At 41.1% G+C, this 26384-nt stretch overlaps 1 protein-coding gene across 1 annotated transcript in view; it reads left to right on the top strand.

Moving 5' to 3' along the window:
* Positions 1 to 607: 607 nt before the first annotated feature.
* LOC139461853 (ras association domain-containing protein 10-like) overlaps positions 608 to 26384 on the top strand; it is a 42437-nt gene continuing 16660 nt past the window's right edge. The window contains exon 1 of the mRNA XM_071243333.1: positions 608 to 673. The gene's annotated coding sequence lies outside the window, so the exon portion shown is untranslated. The remainder of the gene's footprint in view (positions 674 to 26384) is intronic.

Genomic DNA, 26384 nt, shown 5'->3' with positions numbered 1-26384 from the left:
GGTGAAGCATTTGTAACGACTTTTAACAGAAACGTATTCAGTTTGTTCTGAAACATCGTCTACATATTGAACTGATTGGATTTCAAGGACGTGTGTGTCTCATATCAGAGGATTTAAATTTGAAAAAAACTGTTGATACTGATATAATATCATGTATTTTATTTGCAAAGCATCCGTAGCAACGTTTTTACCGACCACCACCCGAAGGGAGTGAACAAAAAACGTGAATGTCTTTAAGGGGCATTTAGAAGTTGGAGTAAGGATAAGATATATGGATGAACAACTTCTTGATTAAAAATAGCAGCGACGTTTCGGCATAGGTTCTAACACCGTTATCAAGCAAGTGAAAGCCATCATCGGTGCCAGTGCAGTTGGTGCAGGAGTTCCAAGTATTTCAAATCAGAAGACGTTAGAACTGTTTGTCTAGACGCGCGTCAATAGAGTGCCCGGATGTTGTGTACATAACGTAGATATACCCACCAGGGAGGCACGTGCTGGGTGGTACTACTAGGCACATTGTTAATACAGTTCTGTAAAGCTGTGCTTCTGCTGCCGACTGTAGCTATATCACACATCACCAGCAACGACTGTCTGATAACAGCTCCCGGTGCGTTGGGCACTCTACCTTAGTGGTGTACGTGATTACAGCGTTGAGCGAGGAGACTGGGTACAGGTAAGGCTATATGTCATCATGAAACAGATATATAATTATGTAAAAACAAGGCTATGTATGCGGAATGGGGACAGCGTTTGGCTTGATGCTTGATGCTGCGCCATGTGTAGCCGGGCCGAGCAAAGCCAGTAAACATTGTCCACTTAAGGTGATCGACGTCTCAGCAAATGTCCGACCTTGTGTGTGAGTAGATTTGCATGTATTTCACATTACACGGTAGACGGACATTTCATTCTGCAAAACATCAAATTAAGGGGCTAAAACAAGGTCTGGTCGGCTCGGAGTCAGTATTCTCAGTCTGAGTGGGGTATTCATGTTAAACTGCGGCATGGTATCTCAGTGGGCAGCACTGTAAATCGGACTATAATTAATCCGGACTAGTACAATCAGCCACACAAACACACGCACGCACGCAAGCACGCACGCACATGATAAGTCCAATACAGTTATTTTAGTTTAACTGCTAACCCTTTCTTCGGAACAATGTAAGGGCGATTTTTCCTTTGGTAATATTTCAAAGCTCAATACAATGATCTTAGTGTGCGTGCATGTAAGCGTTGTGTGTCTTTGCGTGCGTGCTAGCGTGTGTGTGTGTGTGTGTGTGTGTGTGTGTGTGTGTGTGTGTGTGTGTGTGTGTGTGTGTGTGTGTGTGAATGGGTGGGTGGGTGGGGCATGTTTGGTTGTTTGTTACGCCGATAACTCGGGTTTAATTCCTCAATGGCTAAACTCGTTAATTGTCTCCCGCCTTGATATAGATGGATATATTAGTTAGTCTATGCGCCTAAAAACTGCACACTATCACTATTTAAATGAAATCATCGAATGGTGGATGACCAGAGGCTGGAAGATCAAAGTAACATATGACCGAAATACGTCACAATTCTATAATTCCATTTCTGCACAGAGCACCAGTTTTATAACTTCCTTTGGTTGAATACGAAGTGAGAGATTATCCCACAGATTACAGATTATAAGTTTTCTAATATAGATTAGTTTTCTATTTCGTGTAAATCCTCTTACGAGATAATTACTTTCATGATCATGTTTCGCTTGTGGGGTGGGTGGGGGGGGTGGGGGTGGGGGGGGTGGGGGGGGGGGACCGAGTAAAAGGATAATATCCTAATATGCATCACTTCGGGGTTTCCTCCTACATGCTGACACGCCGTCATAAACTGGAATACTGCTAAAAGCGGCGTTTAGCCAAATTCACTCACTCACTCATATAACGTAATACGTATTATTCTACTTTGCAACGATAAATACGCAAACTCAATGATCCGTTTACTTATAACGTCAGTGTATTGATAACACGTGATAATCTTAAAATGCTATTACATAGCAGTCTGTCACGTCAGGAAAGAAAAGTCGGCTGTCAGGCTAGAGCACATGTTATGTCAAAGCATACGCTTCAACATGTTCGGATCCAATGTATTACTACGCGTTCAAGTCATACCGAGGGGACTCTTAAGCAATGAATTCTTGGTATATATCCACAAAATTACATCTTTGTAGGTGTATAGACATATAATGTACTCCCTTAATCGGCATTTGTTTCATAAAAGGCTCAATCCATGCTGAATTAAGTAGGACTCGGTTAACATATAGAGCATCAAAAGACACTCGGGGCTCAACCTCCGTTGTATATCGGCCCACCATCCACCATAATACTGTGCCATTACGTGTTTATGCATCAGGAAAGCTATTGAAAGTTTAAAGGTTTACTTTTACACGAAAAGTCAATGTACCGAATATGCATGCAGATGAATTACAAACACCATAGCTCCAGATCGTGTTTTTTTTCTAAGGAGTAAAGTTTAATGTTCACATGAGTGAAATTTAGCTTTTTCAATTCACCAGGTGGAGGAGTGGTGTCTGGTATCAACGTGAACTAAACGTGGAAAACATATCAAACACGGACGTCTTGTTACATATGTGGTGTTTCTTGTGACATGCCACTTCAATAATTTGCTTTTCACACCAGCTAGATATATTGGTATTAGGAGCACCATTCTCACGGTTTTTACCTGCACACGTGGGCAACTAAACAGGTTGGTGAACGGCCTATATTGTTCCGGTCGAATGAGTCTGTTATCAAAACATTTCAGACGTAATTAAATTCCGTCCCGCTGCCATCTTACGTTTCAGGGGTTCTCGGACGGTGTCACGTTCAAGTGACGCTAACAATGAAATCCTATTTCACGCCAGTTCGCATACCGCTAGTGACTTGGAGAAATGAGAGTACCGGTCATAGGGGATGTAGCGTCTGGTTACACTCAGATACGTATATATGATATTTCAACCGTTAAATGTTGTTTTTATCCTACATAAAGTGTGAAGGCCGTGCTGTAGTTCTATGAAACCTATCACACCTGATAACACCATGCGCTTGTGAAAACCCCTTTACCGCGCATCTGTTATGTTATGACATCGCGATGAAGGTGAAGCAGAATATTGGCTTTACGACGGTGACTAGTTACAAAGGGGCAGTGACGATGTTAGCTTTACGACAGTGACTAGTCACAAAGGGGCAGTGGTGACGTTGGCTTTACGACGGTGACTAGTTACAAAGGGGCAGTGACGATGTTGGCTTTACGACAGTGACTAGTCACAAAGGGGCAGTGGTGACGTTGGCTGTATGACAGTGACTAGTCACAAAGGGGCAGTGGTGACGTTGGCTTTACGACGGTGACTAGTTACAAAGGGGCAGTGGCGATGTTGCCTGTATGACAGTGAATAGTTACAAAGGGGCAGTGACGATGTTGGCTGTATGACAGTTAATAGTTACAAAGGGGCAGTGGTGATGTTGGTTGTATGCTAGTGAATTGTTACAAGGGGGCAGTGGTGATGTTGGCTGTATGACAGTGAATTGTTACAAAGGGGCAGTGGTGATGTTGCCTGTATGACAGTGAATAGTTACAAGGGGGCAGTGAAGATGTGACTTGTTACAAAGGGGCAGTGGTGACGTGACTAGTTACAAAGGGGCAGTGGTGATGTTGGCGGTATGACAGTGACTAGTTACAAAGGGGCATTGACGATGTTGGCTGTATCACAGGCAAATGGGGACCGATCGATGCTGTCTATATGTGAAATTGGAGCTCATGATGCTATTTATTTGATAGCGCCTATGAAATAACTGATGAAGTAGGTTATGCGATTGCGAAAAGAACTCGGGGTCGTTGTCAGATAAAGAAGAATTATCCTGGCGTCATGCCAGCGACAGGAGATACACTGATGTTGGTATGCAATATTCAACCGAGGGAAACTGGAGATGTTGTATGTTTGATAATGACCAATCGCTGTTGGTGAAAGTAGTTCTTGTTTGACAGGGGCGGTGGGGTAGCCTAGTGGTTAAAGTGTTTGCTCGTCACACGAAGACTCGAGTTCGATACCCTACATGGGTACAATGTGTAAAACCTATTCCCGGTGTCCCCGCCGTGATAGTGCTGGAATAATGCTTAAGCCGGCGTAAAACCAAACACACTCACTCGCTCTTGGTTGACAGTTGACCCGAATTTGAAGCAGTGAGTGAATGTTATTTTATACCACAGTCAGCACAAATACAGCGAGGCACGTGAATATAGCTTGTCATATGTTGGGTCAATTCAAACCAGTGGTTGATAGCGTAACAAACGATCTTCGCAAACGGGGAACGGTGACACAGCCTGACACATTGGGAACACCTGATTCTCATTTTTATCGGATCGTAAGATGGCCGAGGGGACCGGGGACCTACTCAGTACTGCAAGTATTAATAATGAGAGTGAGTGAGAGAGTATGGTTTTACGCCGCTTTTAGCAATATTCAGCAATATCACGGCAGGGGACACCAGAAATGGGCTTCACACATTGTAACTATGTCTGGAATCGAACCCGGGTCTTCGGCATGACGAGCGAACGCTTTAACCACTAGGCTACCCGAACGCCCCAAATAATGAGAGAAGGTGGTTTGCTAACATTGACGCTTACTTTCGGGCTGGACCCCCATGTTCCTTAACGTGCACGTCACCTATTGTCAAGTACTTATTTGTATGATGCACGTAATACCGCCTCTGATACCTGTATCAAATACATCTCCATCAAATAACCATATCTTATTTTCACCCACCATCAGCCATGCTTGTATACTTTCTTTTGCCCTGCAATTCAGTATAAGCTGACTCGTTAATGAGCCTGTAGATTCTATCTGGAAGCAATATCTTTCAAGTGATGATTTTACGATTATTCCAATTATATGTAATGTCAAGAATAATTTATACTCCTAAATGGGGTCAGTGGTGAATGAAGGATCTTAATTTAGACTGCAGGACCTCCATCACACACCCCTTTCTCACGATCATCCAGGCTTTTGGCTAAAAACACTTTCACAACTTTCGGAGTAATCGTGTGGGAAATAGCATCAGCTGATTGTGTCTAGTGTGTTAATAAGCTGTAGGTAGACAGCACCCTCTGTTTGATCTATCCTCCTCACTGGAGCGGGTATTGTTAGGTCTTTTTGATAGTCGTGGTGACCTGTTTCTGGGGTCATAGCTATTAACTGCACGGTCCCGGCGTGCTGTAGAGGTGATGGTAGTTACACGGGAATAGTAGAGGGTAGGTGTATCGAAGGTTAGATATATTCGATAAGACACTCTGTTATACATCACGATATCTTGAAATTGACCTGTTCAGGAGACCGAGGTCATCTCGTAATGGCGTTTTTCATGAGGACACCCCACAAGGACCTATCTCATCTGGACATCACCCCCTTCACTTATAACTGCAATACAGTGTACCCTGGTTAGTCAGGAAACCTCACATTCAGGATGTAAACATTAAACGACAACGCCAGAGAATGAACAGATTCCATTGGCCGCAAAAGACAAAACAGGAATGAAAATTATATGAATGGATCATTGAAAATTAGTGCTGACACCAGGAGTTCGCGAAAAGGAAAGTTTATATAATATTATATTTAAGACAAAAAGCACTTCGTAAAATGGTTTGATTCGAGACTCCCATCATCATCATCATTGTCGTCGTCGTCGTCGTCGTCATCATCACCCGGCGCGGTTGGGTAGCTTATTGGTTAAAGCGTTCGCTCGTCGGACCGAAGGGCCGGGTTCGATTCCCTACATGGGTATAATGTGTGAAGCCCATTTCTGGTGTCCCCGCCGTGATGTTGCTGGAATATTGCTAAAAGCGGCGTAAAACATTTCTCACTCACTCCTCCTCATCATCATTCTAGGGAATATTAACACAACGTACATAGAGATATACAATCTTGAGGTTGTTGCGGGAATAGGAAGGGGTGGAGGGGTGGTCCAGCGTTTAGTCCGCTCACTAGTTGCACCACAGTTCGACTCTCTTCTGAGTTGCGGCCTTTAATTGTACCAGGATCCTATGATTGTGGATTCAAATTCCCGATTCGCCCCTACTTTGAAGCTAGGCTTGTCAGCACCTATATACCAGCTCACGTCGGTTTCACTAAAGTGGTTAAGACTGCATCACTTCCTCCCACTTCCCCCCACATTCCGAAAAAGTGAATCCGTGTTATAACTGAAATGCAGATCAATTCGGCGATAAACCCAACTCTGTCACATTAATACGATGGCTCCATTGCTACAGCCGAGACCAAAGCTGCTCATTTTGTACATAACCTGATTATTTGTACGTTATTAAGACAACAATCAACTCCTGATAAAACTGCACAAAATCAGCTCAAATGATAAGATCAGTACACAGTTAGAACACAAATTAATTGGAAACATAACATAGTCTATTAATTATTATTATTGTTTGCCTATATCAATAAATTACACGATTTGAATTCTTTTGTTAAACGTTTCCTTTTTTCGTAAGTTGCATCCAGTTATGTTGTCCTGCAATACGAATATTGATGTAAGCTACCGCTTGGTCCACTCCACATACACGACCCTGCCCGGCCGAGACGACTCTAGTATTGATACTACACAACTGTCCAGTGTCAATACTTTAAATGTGATGTGTTTACCGTCAGGGCGACTCGCGGACCTGAGTACACTGTTTCGATGTTAAGATAGTATTTTCCCACCAATGTACACCAAGAGGCGACGGTGGTTACACTTGCTGCTGACAAACAGAGATTGTCTGAGTGTCATAGGTCATAGAGCTGTGTAACATTGCCACAGTATATCATGTCAGCATCTACATTGTTGGGGGCTTCGTGCACGAACAGAACCTTACTGTGACACTCGAATGATGATAATTGCAAAATGATGATGATGACGACGGCGACGACAACAGCAATACTACTACTACTACTACTACTACTACTACTACTGCTGCTGCTACTACTACTACTACTACTACTACTACTACTACTAATAATAATAATAACAACAATAACAACAACAATAACAACAACGACGACAACGACAACGGCGACGAAGACGACGACAACAACAACAACAACGATAACAACAACAATAATAATAATAATAATAATAATTGTACGCTAAGGCCTGGGAGGGACTATTATGCCAGGAACTGTGGCGCCGGGTGTCCAGTGACCAGTCAGTAACATTGTGTGACTGTTAATCAGAAGCAGTCAACTGTACGTCAATAACTATCAATGTATGTCAGATTTAACGTATGTTGACTTTTACATTGACTTTGCCATGCCCAGCACAATACAAGGTGAATGCTTTTGTATCAAGAAAATGTAATTTGTGTTATTTTATCCTTGAACCTTCGTATTAAGGTGGATTAACCCTATTCAACTCCACGAACCTCTAAATGTGAGAACTCCAGGTATTGCACGACATGCTGTACTACGTGTTGCACGGCAAATTCCATAGCGTATTGAAGGACAAAATGCACAACGTTTTGCACGACGTGCCGTACGAAGTATTGCACGGTAAATTCCATTACGTATTGTACGACGTGCCGGACGACGTATTGCACGGTGAATTCCACAGCGTATTGCACGACATGCTGAACGACGTATTGCACGGCGAATTCCATAGAGTGTTGAAGGACATATTGCACAACGTTTTGCACGACGTCCTGCTCGAACCGCACGAAGTAAAATCAACGTTTTGAAGGGCATACTGTCTAACGTTTTGCCCGACGTATTCCCCAAAAGCATCGTACCATGTATTGCCCTAACGTAACGTTCGGCGTATTGTACGTTGTGCTGCATGACGAATACGTATTGGACTATGTAAGTTATAATCATGATTTATTTCAAGACGTAAAGCCCGACGTATTTCACAAAGTAATACATGATGTACTGCTTGGCGTATTGCACGGCGTATTGTGGACGCCGTTGCACGTGTACCAACACGCTCCCATCGCCTCTGTAGTTGCCAGCAAGACAATAGCCGAGGTCCAGGACCTGGTGGAAGATGTGAGATAACGGTCCGTTATCTCATCCCACGCCTGATTTACACTAACGTGATCCTAACCCTCTCCAATCTCCCAGCCTGCCTGTAACAAGGCTTGGGGCAGTCTACTCACGGTGTTTATTAGTTACGGACATCACAGCACCGCCGGGCGTGCCAGGGAGGAATGCTATCATGTTTACGACTAATTGTCTTGTTGGAAACAAGGAAAATATGTGCAGATGTCATTATCGTCATTACACTCAAAACATTTTGGATCGGCATTTTGTTACTTAACATCGGAATATTTGAATGACAGCTGATGTAATTTATTAAATGAACATTCCTTTTAAGATTAGCCAATCTAATTGTGTCTTCTTGTAATAATTGTTTCAATGTGTAGATCTTATTTGAAGTCAACATTTAACGTGAAAGAAAATTGTCAAAGTCAATTTGAAGTTGTGATATTTTAAAACTGATGCTTGTTTTTTTTCTGAACAGATTTAAATATTAAGGTTAAAAGGTTCGAAATAAGGATATTTTATAAATATGAAACTAATCATATTCTTTCTTTCTGATGGGGTAAGGTAATTGGTAGAATATGAAAATAATATTGCCTACTTAAATCGAATAAAATATATAACACAGATGTACAGTATAACAACTCCATGTATTTCTCATTGAAACGACAATTCTAATCCTCTCTCCTTTGTAAGTTAAATGCCACATGCTTATCCTGGGACCGATTTTACACCTGGCCAACAAATAATATCTTGTAAAATAAACTCTGTTAGACATGTGTGTGTTTGATTTAGGAATTTTCGTATTAACTCCATGTCGTTGTGTTGACTCAATCAGTGCTAAGCCCCAATACAAGACTTTACTTGACCGGTGTAAATAGATGTACAAATATTTACATTGAATTGGACATGGGATTATACCTATCAGATTAGTATTAGCTATATTTCTAATAAGCTCCTCTGGATGTTTATCCTTCGCAGAAGATTTGAGCCTAGATAACACCCGCATATCACATTTCGTCATTTTGTACCGTCATTTTGTATATCGTCGCCATCAGATGACCATAAACTTGGCTAAGATCAGTGATTATTGTGTGGGTCTTTGTGACGCAATTGGCAGATAATTGATAAGCCGGCTTTGATGTGTTGCCGCCTGCATACGCCCTTGATGCAGATGGCAGCTGATAGCACTTAGTCTCCATGTGCAGAGCGTTTTGTTAAGCTTTAAGTACCTTTAGAATTAGGGATAATTGTGTTCGTGCATTGAGGCTTAAGCATGTAGAGATTTAGCATTTAGCATGAGCGATATGGATTTATGACCCAACTGAAGTTACTTAATCTTTGCCGACACATGGCCTACTTAAAATTAGTTGACTTTTTTAAAACATTTTTACGAAGACCAAACATAGCCTTATAATACCCTGTCCTTTGTATGGCAAAATGTTTACGGTTGGGTCATCTCTATTGAGAACTTTAAAACGCAAAATAATTATATTACCCCAATTCGCCCAAATTACATTCCCAGCTTCACGGCGAGTATAAAAGCCATGCTGCCTTTTAGATTTTTTTTAGAAGTATCTGCATTCGTATTAATCTCAACCTTCTGGGTACCCATTCGCCTATTAACAGAGCCTTATTTTGAACCAAGTCACCCGCCCATGGAGACGCAAACTACATATTTAAGAAACAGTACTTCAGTGTCGGGCAGGACTGAAGCTCCCAGAAGTCACCTTCTCCTGATTTGTGACATCGTGCCACAACAATATGGACTTAAGGATAAGTTCGCTTTGTGAAACCGGGTCTATGACAATATAAATCTTACATAGACCGCACGAGACAACATGGTGCAATGTCAAGCTGATTATGGTGGAGGACTTTCGCGTGTCATGCTAAGGAGATCAACATGTCATGCCAAATCTCACCGCGGTCGTGACAACAACAGTTATGTTATTATACAACACAATCTGGTAAGCAATGAAAACAAGTCACGACCTTAAACCCTTAAACGTAAATAGGTTATGTTGAGAAGCCTCATTGACATATCCGACATGGGTGCTGAAATCTGATTTCTAAACCCGTTTAGATTAATGCAAGATTAATCTTGTTCGAATTGTAGGTTGATTGAAAGGACGGCCAGGTATACCTTGTTTACAGGTGAGAACATATTGAATATCATTTGAATTATCAGTTTTCGGTAGTTTTATACTTATACGGTGTAGGGTAGTCTAGTTGTTAGAGCGTTGACCGGTCACGCCGAAAACCAGGGTTCGATTCTCAACATGAACGCAATGTGTGAAGTTATTCTTGGTGTCTCCAGGCGTGATGGGGTTGGGACTAGATTTTGATCACGGAAACAAGCCTAACATGTAACTCTTTCACTTTAGATACGCCATTGAGATCTGCTTTAGACACGTCATTGGGATCTGCTTTAGATACGTCATTGAGATTTGCTTTAGATACGTCATTTAGATCTGCTTTAGATACGTCATTGAGATTTGCTTTAGATACGTCATTGAGATCTGCTTTAGATATGTCATTGGGATCTGTTGTATTTACCATGTATCCACAGTTTTAGGAATCTGAAATTATGCAAAATAGAGAAACCCCGTTGATCTGAAAAAAAAACGCTTTCCGTACGATTAAAAAACCGTCTATACAGTATGAAAGGGAATTACAGTGATTCCCCAAACCGAACTGTTTCACGGGGACGATATTGCCCGGATTAATGGATTTACTGTATTTACAAAACAGCAGCAAGATGACAGTTTACATGTTACAAATTGAACAAGAAAATCTACATGGAACAAAAAACTATATCTGTATATACAATGAACTTTGACAATAACTGTATTTTAGTGGGATCATTTTGTTACATGTAGCCTAGCGGATAAGGTATATCTCCCAAGGCTAAAGAACCGGTGCGCGCGGGTTCGATCCCCAAATATGTAAAAAACAATTTGTAATCCATATTCACTTATGCTTTTTCCTATAACACACCATTTCGGAGTAGTGTAACGGTAAATTCATGAAGAGCCCCTGTTTATCGAGCGGTGTAGATGTTGATTGTGTATCGGCATAATTCAATAAAAACAACCCGTCCAGCATAAATCCAACAGTTTATCATACGTGAATATATGTGTGTGAATATAAACACTGACCCGTACACCGATCACCACCATGAATATTACCTTCACTAATGCGTTATGCCAGTAATACAATAGAGATTATTTTTATGACATTAATACTTCTTATACGGTATTAGCCAGGTGTCAATAACGGCACTTTCACAAAGAAGTGCAGCCATGCAGATAATATGCACAAGTATTGCACAGCACAGGCGATACCATCACCACATGCAATACATAACTTGCAGACAAACTGCTCTGACCACACTCGTCACGCAACTACAGTGGAAGAAATACCTGATCTGCTCGATAAAGAAGAAAATTGAAAGAGGAAATATTTCTGTAAGTCTATATTTGATAATACCTGACCCGTCAGTAATCACTCACAACCTTTGTTTTGCCTCTATTCAAAGTTCGGCCTACTTGTTCAACATGAATACCTTGTGTTGGGCCAATTTTCCTGTAGCACAATGCTACCTCTCTGGCACGTTCCTAATGTGAAGGTGTATAGAACAAATTGTATAGCGCAAGTCGGGTGGAGAGGAAATCTAGAATCGGTGCTGTTATTAACTCGGTGCCCATCAATCCGACATGGCCACTGGTCGCTGTGTGTAACACGGGGTTGTGGTATTCAGCTAGGGGGGTCTTGTGATATACGCGGATATACCTGGGTCAAAGATGACCAGTAGAGTCACGTGACTGTTGGTCAACGCAGCGGGCACTGTCCATCCGTTGTCTTGATTACATGAGAGGATTTAGGTGAGTCGAACGGTTTATTTCATTTTGTTGTTATGTGAGCTAAGATGAATTGACTATAGCGTCTTTTTTGATAGAGTATAGTTTATATATTGTACATTGTCGTGTGTTCATCAAGAATGTTTCGTTTTTATGTTATTAGTTAATAGTGAATAGTGTCAAGAAGTATATACAATCCTAACTGAAAACATGGCGTGTAGTATCTCAAAGATATTCTACAAAATCGAATATAAAATCATAATTTTACATATTGAAAAAATATGTTTCTTCATTTTGTTTGTTCATTAAGGAATTGTGTGAAAAGAACTCAAGTAAAAACTTGGTTGGTTTTAGGAATTTAATTTAAATGTTACACTTAGATTAGTATCACATAAATATTGACTTCAGCAGGTAATTCCTCTGCATTCCGTATTATACTCCTGTTTCGGGGAAAAAGTGAGGAAACCAAGCATATAAGAGATCCTCTTACAAACCCAACGCACTCAGCGTAGCTCCGATAGCGGTTAAACTTTACTTGACTTCACGATGGCGGTCGCTGCGGTATCTCACAAACAGTGTTCGTTATGAGTACATTCCGTCGTTAATTGAGTGGGAGGGAGACAGGTGGACACTGGTCCGGTTTGTACCTGACATACCTACATTCCACCCCCACCCCAACGTACGGCGACCACATTCACCCCCCCCCCCCCCCCAGCCCCACCCCCATTACAGAGACTCCGTCCATCCTCCTCCACCTGTCCACTGGACGTACCCCTCGCCCTGGAGGTACCCCCTCCCCTCCTGATATTGTATGGCCAGCTTACAGTGTACTGTAAACATATACCCCCCCCCCCCCCCCCCCCCCCGCAACAAAAATGACCCATCCACCTTCCCCTCTAATACAGTGACCCCCATCCAACCATCCACCTGGTGCAGGTACCATATTACCCTAATATATCTTATACCAACTTCCAGTGTACAGTAAACTACGTTTATACGAACACGCTTATAACGAACTGACGGATATAACGAACATATTTTTGGTCCCGGCCATTTGCTGTATATATGCTGTAAATATGCTTATTACGAACTACGGTTATATCGAACTAAAATCAGTGGTCCCTTTGAATTCGTTATAACCGTAGTTTACAGAATACAAAAACCGCTCCCCACACTTCCAGTGATCCTCCCCACTCCCAACCCCTGATGTCACCGCCGTGGTCGGAACATTGATAATGGGGGAGTAAACAATACTCACCCACGTACACATGGAGCGACAAGTACAAGTATATTACTGAATCTGGTTTACTTAATGCTGCACGATGAGCACATGTTTATGCCCGATCATAGCCCGGGGAACGCTAGAATGGAGTCCTGGAGTTGCATATTAAACGTTGAGTATTTTCTGCACTGTGCTACATTAAATCACAGTTATCACAGCTGGAGGGAATAAATTCCTGGACCGCTTAAACTCAACTGTAAATAGTTTCAAGGCTAGTTGAAAACAAGTTTCTCTAACTATAGTTTTTCATAATTATCATACAATAAAGGATATTTATATAGGTTTCAGTTTTTAAATTAATAATATTAAAATTTGATAAAAATATTGATATAAACGTTTACGACCTGAGTGTAGCACACTTCAGCTCCCATAACCATTAAATGCAGCGAAAAGAAAGTTATAAGAATGATATATTCCCATAGAAAAATGTTTTAATGGCATCCTTATCACGTCTTCGCAACAGAAGCCTACGCCCCATGGTCCAAAGTCTGTGCCATGTGGTCAACGTGTGGGTCATTTATTACCTAGTCTGAAGTTGATTAATGGCCACAAATTAAACTCACTGCGATCACGTGTTGTATTTTAATCTGTACAGTGTGTGGTCGGGCCTAGTTCAAGGATGAGGGAATCCCCCTACAATGCTTGTGTGTATTGACCTCGGCTGTTGAATCACGCTTGTCGTGTGAGCAAAGACATAGAGGATTTGCAGGTATTGCCTAGGATTAGTGAACACTGAATGTGTGATGGCCACCTCTGACCCCTGGTGTCGAGAAGTGACCGATGGTCATCGTGCACTGAAGCTAGACGCCAGACGGCAGCTGACCCAAGGGCACGCGTTGGGTCAAACCAATGCATTCATGTGACCTTTACGTTTCGCTAGACGATGTGCTTACATTACTGTAAGAACATCGCTGTCCACGCTATAGTCCTGCACCATGACTGTGGAATAGACAGACAGACTGATAGATAGATAGACAGACAGGCGGGCAGATATATATATATATATATATATATATATATATATAGATAGATAGATAGATAGATAGATAGATAGATAGATAGATAGATAGATAGATAGGTAGATAGATAGATAGACGAGAGTCTCTGGGCTCCTTTTTATAATATTTTATTAAGATAAGTTAACCTATATTTCTTCTATAAAAAATGTTCATTTCAGAGTGTAAATGCTAGTCTAGGGGGTCAGCACGAATATGTGAAGGTACTCTAACCAACCCTCCCCCCACACAGTGACCCTATCTATCTCCTAGATATACACACACGAACAATAACACAAAAAACCAACAACACAACCTAGAACCAAAAAAGACCCGCTGTATGAGGGAAGGTATCTGTTCTCTTTGCGTAACAATATACTCAAATAAAAAACTTGAAACGATAAAACACGATTCATAAACTTCAAAGATCTGTTCGTGACTTGCGATTATTCAGTTGAACTTGTTTTTGTGTGTACACTGAACAAAGACTTTCACCGCACGATCACACATCAATATGCATTGACATTAACAGGAAAAACCATCATGTCCTTCTTAATCATGTGTCTTATTTACCCACTGCATATAGTCTGAGGTAAACAGCGGGCACCTGCTGAGAGAGTATTTAGACTGCCCACTGGGATGTTGGCCTTCACACTGACCACTGCGCACCTTACCAGGAAAAAATAACAGGGCGTATAGTGTTTTTTCAATGTACATGAGTTAGGAGTACAGCTTATATCAAAAGGTCCCACTCTGATGGTAATTATCTAGGACATTCGCCCTTCAGACACCTGCACAAAGGTAGAGTCTTCGTTAATCAAACCGAGGCGGGGCTTAACGCCACGATAAGTCTGAATAAGATGTAGGTACAAGAGTTTTTTTGTTGCACCTATGCCAACGTTTTTGCACAGTACAAGTTACTGTATCATCAAACAATCATCTTATTTAAAAGAATTTGATACATTTTTGTAGACACCCATACCGAATATTGTGCCTGAAAATATCAAATATTGGCGTTATGGGTGTTTAATATAATGTTATATTTTCTTACGAAATTGTTAATCCAATACGTGATATATGGATCAGGGATACAAATACTCTCTTTACAAAGCTATGTTCTTAACGCTGAAGGTGAAACTTCTTAACATTGACGATGAATTAACAGAGACATCCCTGTTCTCTTTGCTCTTTCATCTTCTTGCCCCCTGTCTACTTGAATACGCAACTTTGACGACAGTACACACAGGAGGTAATTATGTGTTCTATCATCACGTGCATTATGTACGGGGTGACAGGTTATCATACAGACCGTCAATCTAGGTCACGACTGTTTTTTTCATATTCAAAACTCCGCGTCAAACACACATCGTTGCTCTGTTTACCGTACAAATACCTCACTATGAAAGTCTCTTTAATGGCCTAACAGTTTGGGTATACGGAATATTGGACATGGCATTTGTAAATACTGGTACGGTCAACATTTGTCAGTCAACTGCTGTTATGCCCCGTCCGGTCTCGAATAACTACTTCAGTATACAACCCCATGGAGAACTTATAAAGCTTAACCCTTTTTGCTTCAAATTTCTGACTCTTACCATGGTGTATCAGCGCACGAGGCATGAACTGACAACCGTTCTGAGTAGCACTTTGACCCTCTTGAAAATAAAACCGTATGATAGAAATTTACATGTTTAATATCAAGCAAAGTTAAAATCATAGTCAACACTGTTTGTAAGTGTAAACATTGAGCTAGGTTCTCGTTATGATATAGGTTAGCCTGCAGCCACGCTTAAAGTCGCTACCCTGCCCGTATGAGGCGACAACAACACTATCTCCAGATCTGTATCGATCAGGAGTGATCTCTGTTGACAGGAAGGGCGCCGTCTTCAACAGACACAGTCATGCTTCGTGGTAGTGGATTAAGGTATAGGGATACTATTACTGCCTGTGTGGATTATGTGCTCGACAATAGGGTATTTAGTGATATACTTTTGTGTTACTATCGTGTTGTGTATATGTCAGTATAGATGGCGGGAGATAAACAGATGCCGTCTAGACTGTCATTAGTAGCTGGTTATTGATGATAACGCGGACGCACGTCAACGCACCCACTCTGCGCAGGTTTGTAGACAGGCAGAACCTGGTTGCAATAAACATGAAATAATATACACATCAAGTTATTGAGTTAAAACTGGAACTACCCACACTTTTCAGGGTTAAGATTAATGTAAATACAAAATTATGAAAGTTAATGCAAATATATAAATATTAAATATACAAATATATCACCATATTTGTAGCTACAATTTCATTTTTTCTTCTTCTGAATCACAAATACAGATATGTAGTAAATATTTATTATATTCTCTGAAACTAAGATACACAGACACGGGTGCAGACTCAGTTTTTAGTTAATTGTTTTTTGTTTTATACATTGTATTTCCCTTTTTCCCTGTTACATGAGGAGGATGGCCATCCAGGGCAATGGTCACCCTCACATTCTGAAGACAATGTATGTCTACATTTGGGAAAAATTAAATACAAGTATTGGAAATAGTGCCAAGGTGATTTTTAAGAAATATAACAAAACTAAATATTTTGAATGCTTGACTGTGTGTATATTTGGTTTTTAGTTAATTAACTGTCTGAACTATTGCTTGACACGTGTGTTGGGATACCAATGGTAGACCCCTGTCCGGGGACACCCGCGGGATATCTGACTCTTTGTGATGGTGTCAGCAGCAAACTCAGAGAGAACATAACACATTTCACACAATCGCGGAGGAACTGTGGACCTATAGCCTGTACCTCATGGTTTTGTCAATGAAAGGAAAACTTGTTTGACTTATACCAATACATATATTGTGACATTCTGTCAACCCAAGTCGCGCTTTTGTACGAAATGCCCTTGTCCAAATACCCCGGTGATATTTCGTGACACCGTGGGTATATTTACAGTTACTTTTAGCACGCGCGTGTTGAAAATTCAGCTGAAAACACAAATGTGCAATATCAAGTTGATATAAGCGTTGGAGTACCCATACCTATCAATATGTGTTGTTCGAGTAAGTGAGTGAGTATGGTTTTACGCCGCTTTTAGCAATATTCCAGCAATATCAGGGCGGGGGACACCAGCATTTGGCTTCACACATTGTACCCATGTCGGGAATCGAACCCGGGTCTTCGGCGTGACGAGCGAACGCTTTAACCACTAGGCTACCCGACCGCCCATGTGTTGTTTGAGGTTGTGCATGATGCGGTAATGCAGTGAGAATTGTCGTGATGCTGACAGACCAAGGATCATAATCGTTTCGATTCTTCACATGATTAAGGGTCGGAATCGATACATATCTTTGCATAATTAAGTGATACAGCGCACGTGGAACCATGGACGACAGGACGACCTGAGTCGCGACTGTGAGACTTCTCCTTGTCATAATTGTTCTCGTCAGAGATCGTATTCTGGTTATGACTGATTAACTCTAAAGTGTAATTGAACGTAACTTGATGTCAGTCAAATATATTACACAAAACAGTTTACTTAGGGTTAATGCCAACTGTTTCTAGATAGATATACACGCCGATTGAACATTGTATGATCATTACACTCCACGGGCACCATCGATGAAACTAATATCATCCAATAACATGGTCACTTCACCTGTCAATAATGTGTCAGTGATATATGGCAGACCCGCCCTACATTGTTCAACCTTCGATTTATTGATGGATTCTGATAGGGGAAAATAATCCCAACACAGCACAACCAGAAACTTTCTTTCTGTATTTTGATGTTCCAATATCAGCTTGTATAATGGTCACGCAATACCATGGTGTTTGTTTGTCTGTTTGTTTGTTTTTTAACGCTGCACTCAGCAACATTCGAGCTATATGACGGCGGTCTGTAACAAATCGAGTCTGACCAGACAATCCAGTGATTGTCATCATGAGCATCGATCTACGCAATTGTGATACGATGATATATTAACCCAAGTCAGCGAGCCTGACCACCCGATACCGTTAGTCGCCTCTTACGACAAGCATAGTCACCTTTTGTGGCAAGCATGGGTTGCTGAAGACCTACTCTACCCCGGATATTCAAGGGTCCAGTACCATGGTGAGCACCCGGTGTCGTCAGTAGTGCTAACGTGCTCTCTTATTTCCCAAACACCTGGTGTCATTGCACCCATTCTGATGCCGCCAACAACAGAAACGTATGCGTGAGTGAGTATGATTTTACACCTGTTTAAGCAATATCCCAGCAATATCAGGGCAGGGGACACCAGAAATGTGCTTCACCCATTGTACCCATGTCGGGAATCGAACCCGGGTCTTCGGCGTGATGAGCGAACACTTTAACCACTAGGCTACCCCAGAAACGTATGACCTTGTCCAAAACACATGGTCTCATTGTTGTAACAGTAGAGATAACTTTGTGACATTATTTGAATTTTCACACTCAGTTTGACCCCAGTTTCCTATGGCAGAGATTGAAATAGATATTTGATGATTTGTCTGCCATGAGGCGATCCATGTTTCCATATTACGTCAGTTAGAACCTTATTCATCAGAGCTGTTTTCTCCTGTACCTTGATCTTGGTTTTCAATTTCAGAGCTCAAATATCTTACAGGAAACTACGGTTATAGCGAATTCAAAGGGGCACTAATTTAACTTCGTTGTAACCGTACGGTGAACTACGTTTATAACGAACACGCTTATAACGAATTGACGGATGTGACTAACTTAGGTTTTTGGTCCCAGCCATTTGCTGTATATATGCTGTACATAACCCTATAACGAACTACGGTTATAACGAAGTGCCCCCTTTGAGTTCGTTATAAACGTAGTATACTTTAGTTCGTTATAGGGATATGTACAACATGTACACAGCAAATGGTCGGGACCAAAAAAAATAAGTTCGTCATATCCGTCAATTCGTTACAAGCATGTTCGTTGTAAACATAGTTTACTGTCACTGAGTTGTGTTAACATCATGGTTTATGTGATACCCGGTACTGTAAGTGTATGTCCAATACACAACATGTCCTCTGACACTTGGTGTTATTCCGGGGCAATGCTTAACAAAGTTTAACTACAGCGCGGATCATTCAAGAATAGATGACAGGACGTTAGGATTTACCAATGTTCAATTTGTTATACCTGGTTTTCAGCGAGTGTTATTGATATTCCACTTGAAGAAATGGTCAGTCGTGGCGACCACACTGGTGTAGATGTACGAGAGTGACTGTTGTGTCTGCCGTGTGAAGTGGGCCCCCTTGAGACCCCGTCCCCGCCCGGGACTTGATAGCATTGCAAATAACCTTGTAGTCGAGTCTGTGGAAGTGCTGTACGTTGGCAGGTCGAACACACTACCTTCAGCACATGGCATTGTTCAAGTCGTGCAGAATGCAACCGTGAAGAGTTCTCCTAATATCCCCTTTACACAAAGACCCTTCATGAGGTTGACACTTCGTACTATTCCTCTGAATGTGTCTTTTAAATGAAGAATTGATGCCATAAATCTGTCTGAAATGAAGAAACATAAGTTATAAAATTAGACTTTTAATCCAGGAAATCCACTTAAATTCACATATGTAATCTTAATCCGCTGTAATATTTTTTTTATCTTATCTAAGGTCAAAGGTGTCACATTTTGTTGTGTTGAGTTATCTCCCTTGTAGCTATCTAGTCGTAGGTTCGATTCTCAGATTCCATCCGATTACAATCCTTGGTTTCCCGGTGCCGTACCGTGCTCGTAACCATCTATGACCTGTATCACTTAGGTTATTTCTCCAGCATTAAGTCCACACACCATGAAATAGCCCATTTCTGGTGTCCCCCGCATTGACATTGCTGGATTATTGCTAAAAGCGGCGTAAAACCATACTCACTCACTCACAGCAGTGTTAACCCGACACTCACGGTGTAAGCATTATGAAACATTTATTGTCTGTACGTAATGAGAACTCTATCGACAATGCAAACATGACACTTAACTTCGCTGTTTTCAACAGATCGAACAACGACCCAATAATATACTTCAAAGAACACCTACAAGTCAAGTATCGATACATGTAAACACGAGAAAGGTTCAATAGCCGGAGTGTATTCTCCATGTACATACATACACGGAACATGACTACATATCTCTTTGATATGATCTCTCACACTGACTTCCTCTGCTCTGAAGTAACGAGAACCGTATTGGGACTGAAGCGATTAGTCTTAAACGTTCATATGTTTATCCCCGCCCACCATTGACTGAGTACCTTGTTGGATCTACAACTGGTAATAAATCTGCTATAAATCACTTTTATTCTGTTACTATGGCAGGGAAATTGACAGGTTTATCATTCTTAAATCCTCTCAACACGTTCATTCACGGAATACATCTAGATACAGATAGACAGGCCCTTCTTGACGCGTTAGTATTGAATTGTCCTCACGCCATTGCGTCTACACCAAGGTATGCATAGATACTCTGCCTGTGTGGAATGCCATGTTGAGGGCACGACAGTGTGTATATATTGCTGATAGTGTGTTTTGTTTAATATATCTCTTGTTAACGTGACGGACGCAATCGTGAGGTAATCCACGATAAGTCACACCGTCTCGACCTGTTTGATTAATATGTCGACTTGCATATGATAAAGCAATTAACATGTCAACACACATATGATATAACAATCAGTATACATTAAAAATTGGTTTGCCTCGGTCAGCTGACGGGGTGGTCAGTGCATATTTTGGTGGAGATGGGAGCGTCATTGGTCACGTGGACTCTACCCGCTACTTAAGGTCACATGATCATGACATTCCGTGTCCAATCAATCTTTGCGCTTCCGTGCTTTCTGCTAACCTCATACAAAACCCCTAAGTAGCCGTCGCAGGATTAACCCAACTTGAATCTGTATAACTTTTTAGCACCCTTTTCGTTCCTTGGACACAAACTGCTGTGCCATTTTTATTTAACCAAATTTTTATTAGCATTTGTCTTAAAATGAACTCCGAATTTAGTATTGAACATATTCTTTTGAATTACGTAGTGAAAAAATCGGTCCGTGAACATTTCTCTGGAAGTGAACTCAAAACTGATTGATAATATTAATATACATACTAGTACTTATATTTCGCCTAATCCACACCCTAAAGCTCAAAACGCTTTATTTTTACCCCGGTCAATGGAGTAGTGTGAACTCGATTTCCATTCTCAGCTCCCGATTGAACATATCATCCAATACGTTTTGTTTCGAAGTGTGTTTGTTGTTTAACGCCGCACTCAGCAATATTCCAGCTATATGACGGCGGTCTGTAGATAATCGAGTCTGGACAAGACAATCCTGTGATTAAAATCATGAGCATTGTCGCAAAGTGAATGATGAATAATGAACATATCCTTCTGTAAACAGTTGACTCGAAGTTGACTCAAATTACTTATTAGATATCATACATATAATTTCTCTGACCCGTGAAGATCCGGCGTAGAATAGGTCTTCAGCAACCCATGCTTGCCGTAAAAGGTGACTATGATTGTCGTAGAAGGCGACTAACGGGATCAGGTGGTCAGACTCGCTGACGTGGTTGATGCATGTCATCGATACCAATTGCGTGGATCGATGCTCATGATATTAATCACTGGATTGTCTGGTCCAGACTCGATTATTTACAGACCGCTGTCATATAGCTGGAATATTACTGGGTGCAGCGTTAAACAACAAACCAACCAACCATCATCATTTCTCTAAAAGAAATCAAAGCTACAGGTCAGTATTGCAAAAATCCTTCCACGAATATTCGTCTCTCAGTAAAATCAAATAAAGCTTTACAAATATATCATTTCGTTAAAGAAACAAATATAATCATTTTTTTTCCATTTTGAAAATTAACATAATAAACATTTCATATAAGTAACAACATAGTTACCATACTATTGATTTGTGATGTTACACAATCGGTTTCAACAAACCGACTTTCATATATAATATATTCGGTCGTATATATATATATTCCCCTGTACACGACCGAATTTAGCGTTGTGAGTTATATTGAAAGTTAGCATAATTCAGACTAAAATATATTCCCCATCCATTGATTGCAAAACTCAAACTTAAAAAGAATATGTTACAGAGTATCGCTTGCACATATATAATTATAACACAAACACTTCTACGCAGTTACGACCGGAAGAAAATAGTATCGTGTTCAATCTTGTACTGACATCAGGTCTTTTCTTAGATGTTTCCAGCTCTCCCTTGAAACCCTCCCTTCATCATGTTCCCACAAAGCCTGTTGCCGTATCAATGTCACAGGGTAGTTAGCATGGCGTAATTTGTTCCAATAAATACCCGCTTGCGTGACTCCAGTCCATTAAGGTCCTTGCTGCGCATTACAGTAACTACACGACATTTAAAACAGGCTGATGTGTTGGACCTGCCTTGAACATGTCTACTACGGTTACAGTTATTGTGGTCTCTCAAAGAGAGAAAATACTCGTGTAATGGATTTCTTTCTTTGTTTTCTGCCTGTTTTGAGTGTAGCCGACTTCTGGTCAGGTTAACCTAGTCGTAATTCTAGACAGGGCGTCATCAGGTGATTTGATTCTGTATTCTCAGAATGGCAGCCTCCGGTTTCGATTTTGTAATTGTATTTTGATGACCAAATTTAGATGCCAGCTTCTTGCATGAGTGCATTAGCATTCCCGAGTCATGAAACAGATAAAAGCTTTACATTTATAGGTTAATGCTTTGTTAAATATATCTTTGGACAATCTGTTCATAGCATACATCAGCCTCTATAGATCTGACTGGTCGTTATAACTAAAGCTTAGGTCAGTTTCCACAGCACACGGCTGTACATGTATGTGACTATACATAAGCCATTGCCAGCCAGTGTATATATTTAACTGATTAAGAGTAAGAGAGTGTTATCGTATGCCGTAGTCAGCAATATTGTTAACCTTCCAGCGCCTAACAGGCAGCTTGGGTTGTATACTCCCCAGAGAGCTGAGAATGATTGTTCAGTGCACATTGATCCAGTGACCGGGGTAATATTAGCGCTTTAGGCATGCCCATGAGTGGTGTGGAAATATGTGCAATATGAATAGCCTATTATTATTTACTTACTATTATTATTATCTACAGATTAAAACAAAACATGTTATGGTGATCCTGGCACAGTCAAACTTGTTAGGCTCATCATCAACTCAGGGCCCTTGCCCCCTCTACACGCAGCCCAGACAGCGAATGGGACTTCTCCTGCGAAGCGCTGCCTTGTCAAACCAACCCAGAACATTTCGGAGAATGTGAAAACTCCCAAACACTACAGCCTTCTGCATTACCCAGATTGTCAGAAGGGCTGTATTCCTGGTAGCAAACTCGGCATATTTACCATGTTTTTCCTGAATCTTGTCAATCACATTAGTGACAAAAGGGACAGATTAATATAAAAATGCAGCAAAGAGGGTTTGGGTGATCCTGGCACAGTCATACTTCTTAGGCTCATCATCAGCTCAGGGCCCTTGTCCCTTCTACAGCGAATGGGACTTCTCCCAGGAAGCGCTGCTTAATCAAACCCACCCAGAACTTTTCGGAGAATGCGAAGACTCCCCAACACTGAAGCCTTCTTCATTAACCTGATTCTCAGCGCTGTATGCCTGGTAGCAAACCCGGGTACCCTCCCAATGTCAGTCAACAGATTGGGAGGTACCAAACCTAAGGGTGCAAGCAGGACATTTGGAAAGCGAGGTCCGCATATTTGCCATGTTTTTCCTCAATCTTGTCAATCAAATTGGTGTCAAAGGGGACTGAAAATTCAATGACATATATGATTTCATTGGATTTATCAAAAAGGAATTATATTATTATTATTATAGCTGAACTAATGGATCAGTCGTCCTCACGATTTGCAAAGTAGTGTCCGAAAGCAATGATCGTGGGTTCGAGCAACCATATACGTAGCTCGTGGGTTTGACCAAGGTGGTAAGCGTCTACGGCCTGCATCCCTTCGGGCTGAGTGGACCATACTCTTCAAACTCATTCATTCATTACATCACGGCGACTAGTGGGTAGCGGGACAGGCAATCATCTAGGTCAAACCATGCGATAATGTCCCAGAACCCTCGCGGACTAGGGTGAGGTGAAGTGGGGTATAACGGTCGCGTTCACAATTATTGCACTTATATAGCGACGTACACCACTCAGACACAGTATGCTGACTACGAGTCGACCAGTCCTTGTTTGAGCCTCTTAATGCCGAGCGTCAGACAGGGGTATTGAGTTTAAGACCACTTTGAGTGGCATTTCAGTAATAACAGATTATTTAGGGAGGAATATCCTAAGTGACGCAGGTCGCTGATGTTAAGCCACGAGTGTGGGTATCGCGCTGCAAAGCAAGGATTCATGGGAATCGGGGCTTCAAACCTACAATCAGCAGACCTTGGCTAAGGGACACAACTCTACACGTCGAATTGTTGCTTCTTCTACCACTTACCAATTCGATCCCAAATGAAAACGATAATGCGCTTAAGATGATATAATGACGGCGTCTTCTACAGGTTTGAACTGTAATCCGTCCACAATCCGTTGATGATGTACATACTGGACTTATTGGATGAGGTTGATAACGCTGCTGGTTACATTTGAGCAGTTACGGACGCGGCAGTGGATCGGACCACCGAACTAGTGCTCCACTGGCAGACGCTCTACCTCTAGACCACGGAGGCGGTCTCACGGACTGAGACATACATGATACTATAATAGTAAATCAATGATTAACGCCGTTTCAGAAATACTGTAGTAAATGAATGTCGTTTCATGTCACAACCAGCATTATTCGAGCTATGAGATCTGCCCGGCAAAAGAAAATATACACTTGAAAATTAGATTTGATTAAATGACAAATTACAAAACGTTATCAAAACGTTACAAGGCTGAAAACAGTCCCCGAAATACTGCAAACGTAAGGTCCAAAACACAACTATGATACCAGTATCAAAAACATCACAATCGAATAATCATTTCTTGTTTGTTTCATTTTAGCTCCATCAAACAGTGGTGTATACTTTCTTTTTGTCCGTCAGTTTATGTGGAGTATATGGTAAAATAACTTGTACAATAAGATTGGAGCAGATTGGCGGTAAACCATGCCAATATGATGCAATATATTATGTCGTTCATACCGCGCTATTGTAACCAATCCATCCTCATTTCAAGAAATAATAAGACCATGGGGTAGAACGATGCTCATGATGTCAATCACTGGATTGTCTGATCCAGACTCGATTATTTACAGAATATAAATATTGGAATATTGCTGAGTGCGGCGTTAAACAACAAACAAACAAACAAAACTTAAATCTAATATGTCAGAATGAGTATACTTGTATAGTGTTTTATACACACTAAACATTTATTAACTCGGGGTTAGGCAGGGACAACACAGAAATAAGTTACTAATGTACTCATTTTCACACCCACATTTTCACGTCAAAACTCCATGTATGTTTGGTCTGTAAATTTACTTGAGTGTAAAACACGACGGGCTGTGTGTACATGTTTTTGCTTTCTCCGAAGTAGCTTCCCTGACATGTCTCTACTTAACTTTATGCTTAGCCGTCACTGACATCAGGGCCAACTCTCATCTTTCTGTAAATCTCACGTGACTGTGCGAGACTACAGCACGTGCTGTGACGTCGTGTCTGGGCACTATCATCACGTGACCTGGTAAACAGCGTTCCCCGAGGCCATTCAGCAGTGGGTTTTGCATGTGCCGGTTGCTCGTGAAAGGTTCCTGCTAAAGGTTGTCAAACATCAATGAAATTCCCCAACCAATTTCCAAAAGTCATATTTGTTTTGAAAATCTTTAAGAAAATACGTGTACCTGCGCAATCAGGGTTTGTTTTTTAAAGGTGTAAGCCCATACCATCAGTCATTCAGTGCTGGTCAGAAGGGTTGTCTGGATGACGTCATCTACTGGCTTTCTGTGCAATCAATTGAGCACAAGGTGCCTAGCTGTCTATTTTGGTGTGCAATTTATTAAATATTTCAGAATTACGTAACGAGGAGCGAATATCTAGATGGACAAAGTGATGATTATATATATTTGAATATTATGTATTGTTACCAGTTACAGTCATGTCCCGATAATCCGACTTCGTTGGTTGCATATGATAATGTCGGATTAAAGAGTATGTCGGATAAACGAAATTAGGTAGTAT

The sequence above is a fragment of the Haliotis cracherodii genome, unplaced genomic scaffold (genome assembly GCF_022045235.1).
Source record: "Haliotis cracherodii isolate W230 unplaced genomic scaffold, xgHalCrac1.p SCAF_15, whole genome shotgun sequence".
Lineage (NCBI taxonomy): Eukaryota > Metazoa > Mollusca > Gastropoda > Lepetellida > Haliotidae > Haliotis > Haliotis cracherodii.
This window is presented reverse-complemented; position numbering and strand designations above follow the sequence as displayed.